Below are 16,748 nucleotides of genomic sequence, written 5' to 3'. Positions count from 1 at the left end.
GTGAAGAATAATGGGGCTGTTGTTAATTCACTGAGTGCATCCACATGTGTCGGGGAATGGGGGCGGGATGAGATAAAGGCAATAATTCGCAAGGCTACCCAGCAAACATGGTTGACCTGACGTCATCTCCCTGGTCAAAACCGGATGCAATAGAACTGCACAATGTGATGGAGTTTTGTTGACGTTTCTACTTGGAATAAAGATCTAATTAGACCACAGTTCTCCTCTCCACATGCATATAATGGTACAGGTTGTACCAAAAAAAAAATGCACGTCATATCTCTATACGATAGTTAGACTCCTCCAATACTTTTGTGAGCATGTCTGGAGTTACTGCAGCCACTGCAGTTGTTATGCTACCTATCAGCAACCATGTAAAACTCTTTAATTCCCTCTTTCTAACAGTACGCAATCCAATCATTACCGGTGAATGGCAGACGAATTAAATGGCCTGGCCTGGCCTGTATTTGTATAGCGCTTTACTAGACCCTAAGGACCCCAAAGCGCTTTACACATCCAGTCATCCACCCACACATTCACACACTGGTGATGGCAAGCTACATTGTAGCCACAGCTACCTTGGTGCGCACTGACAGAGGCGAGGCTGCCGGACACTGGCGCCACCACCACCAGTAGGCAACGGGTGAAGTGTCTTGCCCAAGGACCCAACGACCGAGACTGTCCAAGCCGGGGCTCAAACCGGCAACCTTCCGATTACAAGGCAACCTCCCAACTCTTGAGCCACGATCGCCCTCATTAAAGCACTTTGAAATCACTTTAGAGCCATTTAGGTTTATCGACACCTAAATTCAGTGTCATTTGTTGCATGGTGAACTTAACATTTTAAACTGTTATAAGAATCGCCTCTGTCACTGATGTCAGCATCATAAGCCTGGGGATGTCACCTCTTGAGTGTAAAAGTAGTTAGCTTAGTAAAAAAATTGAACAGTGTTAGGTTAGCTGCACATTCAAAACTGTGTAAAGGTGTGAACACTTATCTGTCACTATGTGTGAACAGATTAGTGACCTTCTCACTCTATGGCACCTTGGGTGAGTTGCAGCACGTTCCTCCCTGAGCTGAAGAAGATGGATGGATTCAGGGTATGTGTTGCTTTCAAGAAATCGTGCCTCAAATAGTGGCACCAGAGAAAATATACGGTTATCCAACGGGATTTCTCCCCTGAGAAATTTCACAGCAATCCACCATTGGTACACACTTATAAAAGTTTAAGATCAGTGCCTAAAAATTAAGAGAAGATGTAATGCTGGGAGCATAAAATATGACAACTTAATGAGCACAGCAGCAAGCCATATGAAATATTTAAAGATGTTTCCATGGCAGGGGTTTTTAATTGTGAGAGAATTCTGTTCTGTCTAGTTAATAATAGAGTTACTAGGTAGGCATGTGAATAGCAGCGACGGCTGGAGATAATGTCTTTCTGCTTAGAGCATTTTCATACGGATCATACAGCCACCATCCAGAGCTGTGACAGTCATGCATTAAACTGAGGAGTTCACAAAGGCGAATGTGTCTCTGCTGACTTGAGAGAGGATGTGCAGATTTTGGCATAGTGAATATGAGCTCCAGCTCGCTGGTCCATACATAGCCGGCAGTCACAGTCAGTCTCCTCATCTTCCCCCAGTAACCGTCCCAAGGGAAGCAGGAACTGACGTGCCGTTAAAGAGACTTTGAAGAGAGGCAACTGTCAGCATAATTGCTTCTGCTTTGTAGCAGTGCAGAAAGGAAGTGCAGATCTGGGTGGGATGAGGACAGAGTGTACAGCTGTGGAAATACATCTCTATGCAGAATGTAAAAGAAGGGATAGGTCGGGCTGTCACTAAGGCAAAAAACTGTTAAGGAATGTGCAGTTTTTCTCCCCCAGAAACATAACAAGAAAAACAAAATTGCGACTGTGACTGCTGATGTTTTACACTGTACTATCAGAGTAGATGCAATTAGCAGGAATATATTTATAATATTTTAAGGAGTCACATTATAAATACTAATATTTGAGTACAGTAGCTGTATAAGTAGTGAAGTATAAGTTCATCTTTGACTTTAGTGATAATAGCACACACGAGGGGGGGAACCAAGCGTGAAGAAACCTTCAGTGATCTCATGTGCTCGGCCATTGCTAAAATGACTCGGCAGAGGAGAAGACCTCATTTCCTGTGTGGCTGCAGTAAAAAGGGAGTTTTGGGGACTTTTTCCTTTCTGCCTTAAAGTTGTTATTAAGATTAAAATTAGATCCCAAAACAGCAAGATTTATGTTCGTTTTCTATGAGATTGAATGTTTCTTTAAAGCAGACTCGATTTCAGCATATAAAAGGTCTGAAAAAAATGTCAAAGCTGTGACATCGATACATGTTACAAATACATTTGCCTAAAAGCCTTTTTGTTCGATAAGCGCACACTCAAACACTTAGTTGCACAGTTCACAGCAATTTTCCACAGAAGCATTCACACTGAAATCTTCCTTGAATGATTCTTGTTATTGTCTATGAATAAGCGCGTGCCCCACCCTGGTAGCACAACTGGTGCAGGATCAAAAGACTCATGTAAACAACCCATGAAAAGGGTTATGTTACGGATGACACCATCACTTAATTACAGTGTCTTGTACACAAAGCAGATGTTGCTTGTAACTTCCTTCGATATACAGCCATGGCTCCAGATGATACCTGCTTTTACTGGGATCCAGTTTATTTAATAGTGAACCCAATAACACTGTTGAAAAAAAGCAGTTTTACCCATGTAGTAAACTGCTGTTTGTATTTTTGTAAATGTATTACTCTGCCTCAATATAATTCAATTCAATTCAATTTTATTTATATAGCGCCAAATCACAACAATAGTCGCCTCCAGGCGCTTTATATTGGAAGGTAGACCCTACAATAAAACACAGAGAAATAAAACCAACAATCAAATGACCCCCTATGAGCAAGCACTTTGGCGACAGTGGGAAGGAAAAACTCACTTTTAACAGGAAGAAACCTCCAGCAGAACCAGGCTCAGGGAGGGGCGGCCATCTGCTGCGACAGTTCTCACATCCAGCTAGTGTCCCTCGCTACTCATAAGCCATTTAACTTAAAAATTGTGAACCTATAAAGTATTTGCCTCCTTCCTGATTTTGATTTTTTTTTTTTTGTTATAATATGATAAAAAAATATATATATATACTGCATTCTGTATTTAATCAGTTTATTTTTTGTCTAATATTTGTTTGAAGATTTGAAACATGTAAGTGCTACAAATATGCCAAAAAATATATATGGAAAAAATCTGGATGGGAGCAGTAGGCAGAGGTGTGGACTCGAGTCACATGACTTGGACTCGAGTCAGACTCGAGTCATTAATTTTATGACTTTAGACTTGACTTGAAAAAAATGTTCTAAGACTTGTGACTTGACTTGGACTTTTACACCAATGACCTGGGACTTGAATTGGACTTGAACCGGTTTACTTGAAAAGACTTGATATTTCACCCCAAATATAAAATTTAACATGCATATTATATAGAGATTGAAAATGTGACGTCATTCAGGGGTAAAACCGCAAAGGATTCTGGGAACTCGTGGCAAGCGGTACTAGCGCACGCAGGCTTTCAATTGAAATCAGTCACACAGCGATAAAAAGAAACACAAAAATGTCAAGAAGCCGTTGTATTATTAACTGCAATAGCCGGTCGCATGACAGCCACGGGAAGCCGACGGGTAAAGAGATCGGTTGTTATCGGATTACGTCGTTGAAGAGAAATTGTTCGAGCCATGTTTCCGAAGTAACAAACAGGCGACGGGTGGCCTGGATTGCAGCCATTCAAAGACCAAATATAACGTCCCAGAACACTCCAGCTCACAGGTTAGTCTGCTCCAAGCATTTACACGAAGGTCAGTCTGCTGTTGTAGTTAATGCGTCATTTTCATAACATAATTGGTGATATAGGTTACAAGCAAGTCTGGCGCTGAACAGAAATTGTCGCGCTATGCTTCTTTGTTTATTGTGCATAAATAGTGAATTGTCCTGACATGATATTGCGTTTCGCCTCTGTTACTATGGTACATTGACAAAAACATACTTTTATTCACAGGATAAAACAGGTTTTTTGTATCACTAATTGCCCAGTACGATTACAGCATCCAATATTATTGTCACTGCTACATTTCTGTAATGCTACCAGAAATTATTTCCACTGCTAATTAATTACCGTTGAGCTCAAAGGTTATATTAATAAACTGTTAACGAATGTGTATTTATGAAGACAATTTGTGAGACTGGTAAACTTATGATATGTACGATGGTCTTTACTTTCTACACGGTGCATTTCAAGGTCCTGTACCCATCCGTCGGTAAACTGTACCTGGGCTTGTTGCAGTGACCTGAAGTTACTAAACTTCATGAGTGTATGCACTCACTCCAAGAACCGTATAATTATAAATATGCATATAAATATGCTACGATGAGATAGCTGACTTCATCTAACTAGCAAATGTTTTCCAGGCTACGTTGGTGATGCAGTTTTTTTTAATATGTATGATATTTTTGTCATGCGATTTTAAAGCCGGTCCTACAACCGCATCCAAGAATAACATGCAGCTTATCTCAGAACTGTCGGTGAAAATTATTCTTGGAGCTAGGTTTAATTGAGCTGCATTTTAAAGAGGTACAATTTCACAATTTGTGTATATTTTCTAAGTTCACTATTTTGTCATGTGTTGAGAAAAACACAGATTTAAAAATTACATGGTCTAATATTTACATTTAGCATAACTGCAACATGCTTTTTTTCGTTTTTTTTTTAAAGACTCGAAAGGACTTGAAATTCAAAATTTCAGACTTGTGACTTGACTCGGACTTTTACACCAGTGACTTGAGACTCGACTCTGACTTGCCTGACATTACTTGAGACTTGACTTGAGACTTGAGGATAAAGACTTGAGACTTACTTGAGACTTGCAAAACAATGACTTGGTCCCACCTCTGGCAGTAGGTCCCATGTAATGCATGACCTTTGACATTATTTCTGCTGTTTTTCATCCATAGCACTTTTTTTCATTAATGCTTGAATGTTTTCAGTCCTTGAGATTTTAGGGTTTCTTTTTCCAAAAGTGTACCTTGTTTTCTTTCCAGACTAAATTACTGCCATAACATTCACATGCTGACTTCATTTTCCTGAGAAACCCTACAGTTCGTGGATGTTTTTAGAGCCATCGCTTTGAAGTTCTCACCTGATTTAGACGAGGAAGTTCATGTTTGCTCGGGATTAAGTGAAGGGAGAGGCATGTGGGTTGGCAGAAATAGCTTCAAACACTTTCACCCATTTTTAGGTGGGTGGATGAGACTTTAGGGTCACCGCAAAGAAAAACAATGACATCAGACCCCACACCTCCCCCACCCCACCATCACCACCACCACCCACACACTTCGCACTGGTCAGCCACGGCTTCTGTGATGAATGGGACATGGCCACCTAAAATGATGTCACCCCCTAAGCCGCTCTTTCGTTGTGTCCCTCTGGGACCCCTCTGGGACTCTCCAGGATCATCTGCACCTGTGGTTCATAAACACCCACACACATATCAAGGGGAAGTTTCACAGAAAAGGCCACAACTCAGATGTTAATGTTGGGTGGCATCATGAATGGAAAGGGCCCAGACCAGTGCATCACAGCATTCCTTTTACATTAAGTCAGAGTTTTCAGGGGAACTCCACTTCAGGAATGTCAGTGACCTTAGTGGCTAAAAAAAACTTTGTCAATGAGTTTGAGACCTTTTAACATGATGACAGCTTTACAATTGTTTTTGCTCAAACTGATACTGTTTTGAACTGCTATTAATAACCTAATATTTCATAACTTAGAAAATAAGGACCAAAATCTGTACTTATACATACAAACACACAAAGGGCATGTTAGGAAACTCACTTCTTTGCTTTCTTGCCAGGAGTTTCATGGAAAGACTGGTTCCCTCTGATAACCCCATGGGACATTTGGGGCTGTTTTTACTTTGCCGGTAGAAACACTACAATAAGTCTGAGGACATTGTGATTAGACCCGAGTTTCTGCTGTGTCATAGGTTGCATGATAACAACAGAGCTGGAAAGGAGATGTTTGACTTCAGGCTATGGGGTTGAAAGCACCCATTTATGTGCTCTTTTTATACAAAGGCACACTAAGCTTAGACACAGGCTTCCTCTGGCAGACTACAGCTCACAGCACTACTGATGAAAACCTCCAAAACCCCGAAGAACAAATCCTTTGTAGCTGCCCGCATATTCGCTTTGGTTGTTTTGGTCTTTTACTTTCTTGTATTCCTATTTAAGCCTCATCATTTTCTCTCTGCATTGCTTCCTTGTGTGTAGATAATTGCTTGTTTTTAAAATCATTTTGCTTTGCTGTTTTCAATAAAGCTTGAACTTCAGATGCCCATGTTTTAGTCCATTTTAGAGCTATCTACAGTTTACATGACTAAAGTCTTTTTCAAATCTCTGTTATGACTGTTTTTTCACCACCTCGTGTTACAATACCTACATTCATTTTAGATTCAGATTTATACATTCTTTTTTCCCCCACCTTTATATGTTTGCTATTTCACTGAGTTTCTTCTTTAGTGTAACTTTTAAAATGACTGCAACACAGTCATTTATCAACTTTGGGGATAAATAAAGTATTTCCTATTTTTTTATTCTGGTTCCTTTTTTCGTTCTGTTTGTTTTCCTCTTATTCTTATCAGTGTACACTTACATCACTCAAAGTTCCTTTTTTAGCACTTTCTTAAAAAATTTTATTAGGTAGGAAAACATTTAAAGCATTTATAATTTCTCCTTTAGCACATGCTAAAGTTGCTAATTGAGTAGTTATAAGTTTTAGACAGCACAACATGACAGCTTGGCTTTTTATTTCACAGGGGTAAGAGATGGACATCACCCACTGGTTTGCAACTTTTAAAGTTTTTATTATACCTTTATGAAACCAGAAAGTGGTATTTAGGGACAAGTGGGTAAAGTGCTAAGTCAAACTAGCTAGCTAGCATATTGCAACTCAGCATAATGACAGATACTTGCTAATTAGTGCTAAGTTAATACAAATAAAATGCTAAAATTTACTAGCACTTACCAAAACCGAGGCACAGACTTCATGGACAGGCTGTAGGAACATGAGCTATAACACCACAAGGTATGGAAGCTTGGTTCTGCCACCGGAGATTTAAAAAAACAAACAAACAACCAAAAAAACACCATCAGAACAAAGGCAAAATTTAGAATTATTATCTCAAAATGTTAACTGTTTTGCAGAAACATCTGACTAAGTCATAATTTAAAGTTATAGGACAGTAACCCATAATCTTGAGTAATAAATAAATAAATCTGTGGTGGAAATAAGTTATGGATCCATAGAAAAGGGATCCAGTTCATGTAAATTAGCTAAGATGACATTCGGAAAAGCTGTTTTTGGTACTTGGGAGCTGGGTGTATTTTTTAGCCCTGAACACTGCCGCGTCACTTTAAAGGTGATCTGTGTGGGGTTTTTTTTAATCATAATAGGCATATATGTCTTAATTCTTTGCTTTTTAACCATATATTAGTTTTTAGATGAGTAACAAACACTTTATAAAACCATAGCTGCTAGGGATATGCAAGAGACTGGTTATGTATTCAAAACGTCCCTGAAGCCTTTGCTCCATGTTCCTCAGTTTTGCCTGAATCCTGTCATATTGTTAGAGTTACAAATTTTTTAAAAAAATACCTGGAAGTACAACCAAAACTGACTGGGAAGAATTTATTGGAAAATCAATAGGCATGTGTACTTCCTCCAGTACCATCCATGTTTCTGCCATCTTTGATGTCTGTTTTCACATGTCTTCAAGTTAACTCTATATTTATTTATTAGAAGTATATGTATTTCCAACTGATGATATGATTACGTCATGTGTCCAGTCAGCAATGTTCTGAGATAATAAAAAAGTAATAGTATGTTGCTTAGTTTCTAAAGGGTCATCAAGGGGAATCAAAAAGCCAAAAAAAAAAAAAAAAAGAACAACAAAAGAGGAAGAGAATTTAAAAGCTACACTGTTTGAAGCTGTGCACATCAGTAACTGATTAACTAAAGCCAGTAGCCTTATTAGACAGTGGCACAAATTTTCTGTCTTCACTTACTTGAACTGATTACCTAGAAAGTTCCCCCAGAAGCGTTGTACCTGTGCTGTGACTTATTAGCATAAAGTACAGGAAACCTGAGAGTGCTTATGTGACTCCTCAGGTGCTCCAGAATATCTATGCATCTTAATCAGCGCTCCTGCTATCCATCCAGCGTGGGGAAACTCTGCTGAAAACAGCTCAGGGGTGATAGAAACAAGCCCACTCCTTACAGACATTGATGCGTGTCTAATGAGTCCATCAGCCTGACAGTGCTGCATCCCGGGGGACCCTCCGTTCATGATTACCACTGTGTCACATACCAATGTACCTAGATTGAAAATGCCATCTGTCATTACATCTGACTATGTTTACCAAACAGGGGCGCGAGGTAATTCATGTGCAAGTGCACCTGTTTGTTGTTTTGGCAAATTAAAACAACCTCTCGTCACATGTCGCACCACTCTCATTTCCTCTATATTCTCCAAAAGTCAAATGCTGTAATTTTATAGACCCAAAGGAGTGCATAAATGTCACAAGCCACCAGACTATGAATGATTAACCAGTTTTACCTCAGGAGCACATGCTGTACATTAGTTTGAAAAAAAAAAAAAGTATCTGCATGCTGTTAGTCATCAGCACAATTTTCACACATAGCATGAGGCAATCATGCTGAAAATGATGTATATGTCAGAATTGAAACAGGATCCCTGGGGAGACACGGTGATGTGGAACCACTCATATAATATAAAAGGCTGTTGCACACCACACATCGAAAACCTCTTCATTTCACTTAATGCTGAAAGGTTTTAGCACTTTAGATTCCGTCAACACTCGGAAAAAGCAATTTCCTTTCGCTCTGAATACGGTAAATATTTTCACAGTGTCTCCTTTGCTATGAATCCCCCCCCCCCCAAGTCTGAAGAGGGAAAGCTTTTCATCAGCTGAGACAACGGCAGCCACATAAAGAACACTTTGCACATCGCCGTTCAGTAATTTACTTTTATCTCCCACTACGTACAGGTGCACTTCTCTTACTGCAGGTGAAAAAAAGCAAAACGAGGTCAAAAGAGGTGAGAAAGAGTATGTGCAAGAGTGGGTGGTTGTGTTTGATTTGGCGAACTGGATTTAACGTAGCACGCTTAAGCTCTTTGAAAACATAATCATCAACTTTTTGCTGCATAGGAAGTGAAGCCTGCAAACCTGCTATTACACATTAATTACCATGTCATTATCATGTCATATGATGCTGTCAGTGTTGATGATGTAACAAATTTTATAATAAATGTTACATAAAAAGTCACAGCTGTAATGGTCATGCAGCTATAAGGTAAGTCATCCTTATTGTGTTGTTATTTACACACAAAAACTTGCTCACATGGCATTTAGAGTACACAGCCTTAAATGTGAACATCTAAAAAGGAAGTGGTACTAAAAGCTTCAGAATTGAGAAACACATCATGAATTTCCACAGCTATACAGTGTGAGAAACAAAGTGGCGTGTGTTAGACTTCAGCAGTGTTTAGCTGCCATGCTGCCTTGTTATCGCTCATGTTCATATTCCACTCTCATCCGTGGACAGTTTTTGTCTTTCTGCAGTTTGTAACATGTGCTCCTGTTTCTGGTCGACTTCCTCTAGGTGTTAAGGGAAGCCTTCTGTGCCCCGTGATTCAAGTGTGTGACATACAAAAAGCAATCATATGATAAGACAGACGCTTATGGTTTCAGAAAGCTCTTTTTGCCCAGATACAGCCTGAGTGTGTGTGTGTGTGTGTGTGTGTGTGGCAGTGTAGGTGGGGGGTGGGAACTTGTTTACAGCTCACACACGCTGCTTAGAGTCCTCTCGACAGGGGAAGAAAGACGGCGTAGCAGAACTTGGCAGAGTGAAAGTGCAGTGCACTAGCGGTGAGTTTTCAGGGATAAAAATACTGCTGGTGAGCAGCCTCGAGCTCAGCGGTAAGACTAGAGGAGCAGCAGCCTCTGGGCTTTGAAGCATCACTTATCTATGGCAATCGGCCCAGTGTGCTCAGGCAGGTTCACCAAATCTCCATAAAAATGCAAATTGCCTGTAAGTCTTCAGATTAAACTTTCTGGAAGTAAAGTTGAGGGGTTTTTTTGTTTTGTTTTGCTTTTTTATAGCACTGAATACAGCGATCACGTGTTACACCGGATGATAGATATTGATGTTTTGTTTTTCACGGGCATCTTGTTTTAGAATAAAACTCTCCCACAGTGCACTTTATTTTTCTTCTTTTTTTCTTTCTTTTTTTTTTGCAACCAGCACAAGGCTTTGGAGAGGATAAAACCACTTAAGCCATAGCTGCTCACTATAATACACAGTATATTACATTTCTGGAGAGAAATGAGGGTTGTGTGAAGCCAGGGAAACCTTAAATGAGCAGATCCTAAGGGTGAGGAGCTCAGTGAAGGACCCATTGCCAACCAGCCCTGCAGCCTGGCAGCTCTGTGCTTGATTGGTCTCGGTGGGAAACCGGGATAGAGCGAGGGCAGAAATCTTCATCTTCATGCACGTGCATGCACACAGTCGGCATAGACATGCGAGTCTGTACCCATGCTGGCAGATGCCCACATTAAAAGTGATGTGTAGGCTTTAACAACATAAACCACCACTCATATACAATCTGGCATCCTAAAAAAAAAATCCCAAAGAGTGGGGAAAGAAAAAAAAGACAGGCATGTCCATATCAAAATCCACACACACACACTCCCACATATTAAAACACATCACACCCACGTTCAAACACATGACACCCACACACATTAAGAGTCTCACACATCACAGCTACAAGCACAGCATGGGGGGTGGGTTCACATTGCCTCTTTTGCTCTGTGCCTATTCAAAAGCTAATTCTCCTGCACTGGGATTCAAAGAGCCTGGCCAGCCACCTGCACCGAGGATGGGGAGGGGAGGGAGGAAGCCAGGAGTGGAAGGAAAGCAGGAGGAGGAGGAGGCGGCAGTGGAAGAATGACATCACCTTTCCTGAAATGTCACCATTATCTCAAGCCTCAGCTTTAGCTGTCTACAGAGGTGACATCATCCTATTGGTGCCCCTCCCCCCTCTGTTCTCTCCATAGCTGTGTGGGGAGGGAGGGAGTGTGTTCATTTGCGTGCATGTCCAAGAAGCATTGTCGAGAGAGAGAAAGAGAGAGAGGAAAACATGAGAGGATGTTTGTCTGCGCTCCTTCTTTCACGCTTCATACCGACAAAAAAAGTAAAAACGCTCATCGCTGACAATTTAATGACTCTTTTCCTCGTCTGCTGTTGATAATATCACACTTACTTATGCTTGAAAAAAAAGAGTTCAGTTTCAGGAGATATGTTGCTTTTATTGTACATACAATGCGAAAACAATATAATAAAAATAATGCTGGAAAAAAAAGTGAAAGACACAGTTTTAAAGCTTTGTTAGTTGTTTTGGGTCATTTATATGGTTTGAAACACAGTAGTTGACATTTAAAGTGGACATTTTTTTTAAAATAGCTGATTAAATGTACTGGTGTTTACCAAGCTGTTTACTTGGACTGCAGTTGCAGCACAATAGAAATACTGATTTAAAAACTTGAGATGGGAAATTAAAAAATTACAGGGATGGTTTCCTTTGTATAAAGTCCTTTTTTTTCTTGCATGCTTACACCTCCTAGAGGACCAGATCAATACAAAGACAACATGCGAAGGGACTCAGTTACTCGGTACATACTAGAGTGTACAAGAACAAGGGGAGTGACTGAATTTAGCATCAAATGCACAAGGACAGTGACTTAGCCATCATTGTGGTTTGCTTTGATTTCATTGCTAAGAGAAAAAACAACCTTACCCGTGCATATTCCAGGAAGTTAATGAGTATTTTCTTCAAACTACCTCTGGTAGTTCTGCAGGGAAGGATGATTTTAAGAAATTTAATTTAGCATGTTGAGTTCAAGCAGTCAGAAGGTTATAAAGTTGAAAGAATTTAAGTGCAAAGGTGGTCTGAAAAATCTGTTTTTATATTTTTGAAATTGCATCACCTTGACTTTAAGAAAACTAGACATTGCACTCACCAGACACTTTATTGGGTACACCTTGCTGAAAGTGGGTTGGAACACTTTTGCCTCCAGAACTGCCACAGTTCTTCATGGCACAGATTCAACAAGGTACTGGAAACATTCCCCAGAGATTTTGGTCCACATTGGCACAATAGCATCGTACAGTTACTGCAGATTTGTCAGCTGCACGTCCATGATGTGAATCTCCTCTTCCACCACATCTCATAGGCGCTCAGTGAAATCTGGCGACTGTGGAGGCCATTTGAGCACAGTGGCAAACACTGATGATCTGAGCTTTATGACATGGTGTGTTATCCTACTGGAAGCAGCCATCAGAAGATGATTACACATAAAGAGATAGGCATGGACACCAATGATACTCAGGTAGGCTGTGGCATCAGTTGGTACCAAGCTCACTCAGAGACCATTCTCTGTAAACCCTAGAGATGGTTGTGTGGGAAAATCCCAGCAGATGATCAATTTCTAAAATAGTCAGACCAGTCCATGTGGCACCAACAACCAAAAAAATTCAGAGCTACCTTTTCTCTCCATTGTCATGTTCAGTTTGAACTAAAGAGTTCTCTTGACAAGAGAGTCTGTCTACATGCCTAAATACACCGACTTGGCCGAGAGAGTATATTCATTTTTAAGTTGAGAAAAGATTAGCTGAGTGTTCACTGACAAGACTCCTAAAGACTATTGAGATTCATTTGAATCTGTCTCCCACCCCTCACCCCAACTTGAGGCTGGTTCACCTGGAGGTTTTTCTTCTGTTAAGAGGGAGTTTTTCTTTCCCACCTCCTTCCCATATAAAGGGCCTTGAGGCCCTTAAATACAATTGAATCGAAATTGAATTAAATGTATATATTTAACTCCATAACTATATTACTCTCACCCATTAGGATGCGGGACCTGCCTTGGTCATATCTCTTGGTTTACCAGTGCAAGGATTGACCTCTGTCATGGTATTACACCATTCGATGCCCTCGGCAGCTGCCGCTACTAAAACACACCAAAGCATGCCAGTCATGCCATCACTCCCCTTTATACATGTCCCAACACTCCCTGAATATGCCCCCTCTGGATGACATCCCACAAATGCCTTTAGACCTCGTCAAAGCTGCAGCGAGGTGACAGGTAAATATGTCAAGTCGGTTCTCGTGTGCAGTTGAATCCGACTTTTTCATTGCTCTTTACAGCCCTGTTATTTGGCACCGAAGAAAGGTGGAGGAGGGTGGTGATTTTACATGCAACCAAGGGTTTTTTTACACCCAGAATAATTTAATATTTAATCCCTTCTAACACGTGTGTGTGACCAGGAATTATAGCAGTGAGTCATCCCACTAACATATTATGAGTCACAAAATCAGTGCCCCATTCACTCTGGCTGGACTCGGAGCAGTTCGGGTTTTATAGCTCAATGAAAGCAGTGATTAATATACACGTGTTGGAAACTTTGTGCTAATGCACGGATTTACATTAATAATGGAACCAATGACTCCTTAAACGCTCTGCAGTAGGGCAGCTAAGCCAGTTGGTCAGGGGTTAAAAACTGAATAAAAAAGAGAGCGGCTAATTGCATTCATCAGATGGACTGAAACATGACTTCCAAATGAATGCTAGTGTTGCTCCCTATCTGCTGGATGTGTTAACGGCATTAATGTGTCAATGTTTTTTTTTTCAGAGTAAAGTGCAACACTTTTGCATTTAAGCACGACTTCTTGGTCACACTGCCAGACTTACCAAAAACACTTATGTTTGTGGCTTGTTCGCTTGAAATACTTTTTTATTATTATTATTATTTTGTAGAACAAGCCACATAAAATCCAACTAATCCTTATTTATGAGTCTGTGTGAAAATAAAAATAGTCTTTTTTGTGTGTTATCAGCCCATTCTAAGCCATATTTCTTCCTAGCCTAGCCTATCTTTAACACCCTGCTGTTTTTGGATGTTTTTATTATGGGGAACCTATAGCTATTTAACCTATTTAATCACCACTATGACCCTTACTCTCCTCCCCTGTAGGCTCTTAATTGTATATCATTTTTAAACAACAGGTCTCCATTCAGCACACTACTTTAAGGACATGCATGGGAGTGTTCTTGTGCATTTTAACTTGTTTGCTAAAGCTGTTATGGAGCGGCCCCCCACTGCTTCTCACCTTTATTGTAATGCGGGGCCAGCTTTATAATCCAATCCTGGCCCAGGCCACTTCACACCTCAGTGAGAACTGTGACCCCATGCTGAGTTTGGATGGGATTCAATGACCAGTTTTGTACAGGGCACACATACTCCCACACACACATAAACACCCAGGACCTACACACCTGCTACCCAAATCAAACAACACTCCCTTTTTCTTTTTCTCCTCTGCTGTTCTCTTTGTCTTGCAGATGTTCACTCCATGAGTCAAAAGGTGAGCAAATAGAGAAATAGGGAGAAGCCGAAGCTGACCATTACTCAGAGCGGTGACCTCAGGGGTCACAAGTGGTGGAATATGGGCTTGATGACCATCAAGGGAAAGATAAATATCTCAGACGTTATTAAGCAGACAGAAGGTAGATTTAGTGTTTCTGCAAAGGGCCAGAAAGGGGGAGACCTGTAACATCAAAGCATTCTTTCTTAACCATATGCACAGCAAGCATTCAGGGTGGGGTCTGTGGTCATTAGAATGGGATGCTTGAACAGGAGTGGGAGTCATTAGAGCATTTATAACAGTTCATCTTTCATAAAAGAGCAGGCTCTAAAAATAGGGGCAAGTCAAACAAGTTCAGCCTGTGGAGAAATATTTGCTCTCCGGGCAGTCAGATGTTCTGGGCAAAAGTGTGAACGCTTTTAAATATAACTGCCTGTACTTCAGGAATCCTGTAATGTGTGTTATGAAACCCCGTGTGGATGGAAAAGGAACTGTAAGTAAAAAATAACACAACCGAGACTGCTGTGCTTCCCTTGTGTAGACTTCCAGTGTTGTCCAAAAACTTTATAAAACATTTCAGCGAGCATTGCTGATGTCCCCTCTTTTGGCAATGCTTTTGTTCCCTATACAGTATTTTGAAAGCTGGCTGTGAGTAAAACTGGCTCAAAAAGTTGCTTCTCAAACACATTTTTAAATATCAACATTGTCACCAGCGTGAACTCTGAATGAACTTTCTTTAGGTTTCATTATATTTGACACAACGCTCATCCTCACTGCTGGATATTTATCAAACATATACATTTTATCACTTGCCAGTGACATCTTTTATTCACCAAGCCCTCCCCCTTTTTTCTTCTTTGCTGTAGCATCCAGTCCTGTTTTTCTGTGCCTGAGGGTTTGGAATAGCTATGTGGAACAGTGACAGCTGTAAGGGAGTTCAAGTCTGGGGCAGAACGGGACCAAACCACACCCACTATCCAGCAGACTGGAACAGAGTCAAGGGCAAGAATCTCCAACAGGTGCCCATTAAGCTCAGATTTGTATGTATTCAGACAGTAGCAGCCACCGGTGGGCAGACAGGCAGTGGTAAGAGTCAGCAGTTACAATGGTTTGCGATCATTAACTCTGACTTTTTAAGATTCCCCGACTCCTGCCATGAAATCATTACCATCAAAGCTCCCGCTTCCTTTATTTGTGCCCTTGCTGGGTTGCCACCTCTCTGCATGGAACTGTGCCAGTATTTGGAAACAGAGAGCACACAGCTGGCTTTCTGACATGCAGAATAGCTTTTGCACAACTCCCTTGGGAGTCAGAGGTGTGAGGGGGAGAGTATCGTATATGTTTTGACAGTGCGCAGCAAAGGAGCTAATAATATGATTCCCTGTCCTAGTCAGTGTTTCTCTGTAAGCATGTAATGTGATATTAGAATTACAAACCTTCTCCTATTTTTTATTATGTATTAAAAAGCTGTATTTTGTTATACCGTAATGACAACTGAATAGGAAGTTAACCTTCATTATATATGTATGACATGTATGCGTACATATTTTTTATGCAGTATCAACAAGCAGGAAGTTACTTTCAAAAACACATCACTCATGTATCTAAGCTAACTGGCCATTTCATTAGACATAACTGATCAACTGTTCATTAACTCAAATATCCACTCAGCCAATTATATTTAAAGCAAATCAATGTCTTTAGGCATGTAGAAACGATTGAGGCAACTTGCTGAAGTTCAAATGGAGCATCACAAGGAGGAAGAAAGGAGATTTAAGTGATTTTGAAGGTGGAGTGGTTGTTGGTGCCAGGTGGGCTGGTCTGAGTATTTCAGAAACTGCTGATCTGCTGGGATTTTCCACACAACCATCTCTAGAGTTTACAGAGGATGGTCTGAACAAGGGAAAATATCCAGTGAGAGGAAGTTCCCTGATAGAAAATGCCTTGCTGATGTCAAAAGGCCAGAGGAGAATGGCCAGACTGCTTCTACAGAAGTTTAGTGCAATTGCCTTTAGCTACAACAATGGTGTGATCACTAGCCAAGCCATGCAGAAGACACACAAAGCATTGAACTTTGAAGGAGATACGCTACAGCAGCAAAAGACCACATCAGGTGGGACTCCTGTCAGCTATGAACAGCAAACCGAGGCTACATC

This window comes from Simochromis diagramma, unplaced genomic scaffold (assembly GCF_900408965.1).
Source record: "Simochromis diagramma unplaced genomic scaffold, fSimDia1.1 OVJJ01000802.1, whole genome shotgun sequence".
Classification (NCBI taxonomy): Eukaryota; Metazoa; Chordata; class Actinopteri; order Cichliformes; family Cichlidae; genus Simochromis; species Simochromis diagramma.
The sequence above is the reverse complement of the archived record's forward strand: the minus strand, read 5'-3'. Positions refer to the sequence as shown.